Source organism: Marmota marmota, unplaced genomic scaffold, assembly GCF_001458135.2.
Source record: "Marmota marmota marmota unplaced genomic scaffold, marMar, whole genome shotgun sequence".
Taxonomy (NCBI): Eukaryota; Metazoa; Chordata; class Mammalia; order Rodentia; family Sciuridae; genus Marmota; species Marmota marmota.
Genome location: NW_026000229.1, coordinates 51,801,131 through 51,804,171, shown reverse-complemented (window position 1 = coordinate 51,804,171; position 3,041 = coordinate 51,801,131). Strand labels below are relative to the sequence as shown.

The 3,041-nt window shown below is 36.8% G+C and overlaps 1 protein-coding gene across 1 annotated transcript in view; it reads left to right on the top strand.

The window, feature by feature from the left end:
* The window catches only part of Exoc5 (exocyst complex component 5), a 70,502-nt gene that overhangs the window by 1,065 nt on the left and 66,396 nt on the right, over positions 1-3,041 (top strand). The window lies entirely within an intron of this gene.

Genomic DNA, 3,041 nt, shown 5'->3' with positions numbered 1-3,041 from the left:
TTTTTTTTTTTTTTTAGGACAGTAAAGGCCTGTTTAGCCTACAACTGAAGGGAATCAAAACTGAAATGATTATGTGTTGGAATCTTAGGAAATTTAAGGGTGTTATAAAAACCACCTAACTGCGAGCTGGAGCATCGTGAACGTGCGCTTGACAGTGTGCATTCTAATGTATTTCCTTGAATATATTCAGTCTCCTAAGCCTGAAAATTTAACTTTTTGAAGTCCAGTGTAAAAGTGTGTCTTGTTTGAAAGGATAAGAAAGCCGCAACTGAACCACGAAACAATGAAACATATAAAATATTTCCTTGTGTGAAAGAAAGCGGAGATATGCGTGAAAAGAAAGGAAAGACCCTTATTTGGTGTGTATTCTTTATTGAGTTACAGAAGTATAAGCAGTAGAGCACAATGCCATTCACAATTGAGAATTTCTCATCAGGGAAAATTGTATCCCTTTTCTACCTGAGATTCAGCAGTTTGTGTGGCTTAAAATTTAGATGACACAGTTTTTGTTACAATTGGAACTTTTCATTATTACTTTTGTGAGTATTATGTCTTGGCCTTCAGTCGTCCCTTGCATAGATAACGCTTTTTTTGAGGGGGATGACATAATATTATAATGAATTGTAATAAAACAGCAAATTTTGAGTGAAGCATTATAATTAGATGAGATTTAAGAAGTATTAATTGTGCCTTCTCAAATTTAATTGTTGGATACATTACATCAGTTTGTCCAATTATAAAATTGTGCCATCTGCTTTTTGACACCAGAGCAAGGAGACATTCTTGCTGAGAACTTTTACTGTGTACCTGGGCAGAATACTAGGTAGTTCTGTAGTTACTTGTTTTCTTTTTCACATCTTACAAAATTTTGTGAAGGTGTGAGATTTTTAATTAATGTATTTTGTGACAAACCAGCTGTTAACAAAAATCTGTTATATTGTCGTACAGTTCATAAGACACTTTTGAATTAATGGATCCTCCTTGACATTCTCAGTTGTGTCTTGGACATATTTTAAATATCTTTTCTTTAGATGAGTGACCACATGAGTTCCGTAACTTACTTGAAAATATATTTGGGTACTACCTTTTTCCCCAGGGGGAAAAAAGGGGGTTGTGGTGAAATATATATTTTGTTCTCTAGGGTCTTGCCATTTAGTAAAGTAGTTAAGCCAAATTAGGGTTTACCTTATCTTATTGTCTCCAGTTAAATGGTAGCTGGTGAGATTTAGTGGTGGTGACAGAGACAGAACCTCTGACCAGAGGGTTCTTAGACCAAACTTAAACATATTTATAGGTCTTAACTCAAGTGACTTTTCCCTGGATATATGTAGCTGTTGCATCATCAAAATCAAAGGCATGTTGTAATAATAGTTATAATTATTAGTTAAATGTAATTAAGAAGTGTATTTATCTTTTCCTGGATGCCTATGAGTCTAGCTCTATAGTGGACTCTGCTGTTGAGGAAGTTTTCATTTTCAAGTGAAAAGTTGACCTCTTAAGATTTTAGAGGGAGAAGAAAGAAAAAATCCTCAGTCACTTCTGCCATTTCCTGCTGTTACTACCGTTGATCTAGGTTGCAGAATAAATCAGGGAGTGTCTTTTTCTCCTGCTTCCCTTTCTTAGTCACAACTGGGGAACTGTGGAAAACAGGGCAGGATGTAGTCAAGGATATTTTGTTTTTATGCATCCTGGTTTTCATGTACTGTTAAATAGAATTGTGCTTTCATTTTCCACATTGAAGAGATTATAAAAGGAAACAACATTAAACTGTTAACTGTGCTTTTAAAAAAAAATCTCTGACTTTTCCCTTTTAAACAAAGACAACGTTATGCAACAAAATCAAACTGCAGGATATTTCCTCAGTTGGCAGAAATGATTTATTAATAGATGATTCATTTATTGTTATAATGTATATCATAGAAATCTCCCAGTTTCAACCCTTGTTGACAGATCTTTCTGAAGGTATCATCTGTAGTCTTTTTAAATGATCACCTCAGGATGAACTTTCTGAACAAGATTCCTCTGGTTTGGATTCATTATGTGTTCTACACATAAATAATGACTGGAGTGGTAAAGTGCCTCTGGGTTCAATCCCTAGTACAACTCCCACCCCGACCCCAACAAAAAAGAAAAGAGTAGAAAAGAAAAAAGATGGTGAGTTAAAATTATAGTTGGGGTAGAAAAATGTGTTAATATGGTGCAGTGGAGTCCAGGATCTTTTCCTGGGATGATTAGGAATGCTTTCATATAGTAATGACATTTCAGGGCAGACACAGACGCTAACTCCAATTTGTAAGGGGGTGTGTGTTTAGGGAATATTGAGATGAAACAAGGTGTGTCTGTGCATGGTTTAGAAATAGGGAGTGTTGTGGCTGGTGGTTCATAGTAAGATATTGAAATTGAGACCATGGGGGTTTGAGGAAGATTTGAGAAAGCTTTTTGTAGACCATATTAAGGGGCTGAGCTGACTCCCCTCCCCCCACCCATCTCCTTTTCTTCAGTACTAGGGATTGAACCCAGGGGCAGTTTACCACTGACCTACATCCCTAACCCTTCCAGCACTTTTTATTTTGAAATAGGATCACCCTAAATTGCTGATGCAGGCCTGAATTTGTAATCTTCCTGTCTCAACCTACCAGAGTGCTGGGATTATAGGTGTGTGCCGCTGTGCCTGGCCTGATATGCTTTTTTAAAAAGGGGATGTCGGGGGAGGCAGGGAATCTTAATGTGCATGTGAAGAATGGCCTTCAATGGATAAGAGATTTTTAGCTAGGAAAACAGGGGTCATGGGCAGTCTGCCTTAGTTCTTGTCATTTGGTAATTATTTCACAATTGTCTGTTGATTGATTAATCAAGGCAGGGAAAATTTTAGCATAATTTAATGGAAACACAGAAGCCAAGAAATCTGGAAAGATGTGTTGGAGGAAGAATCAAGAGTTCCGTTAATGAGGAGTTAATTCCAAGTTTATGAACTTTGGAAAATAGGTGGTTGATGATGTACTAACTTGTGACACAGAAATTGGAAGAACCCTTCAGGGGTA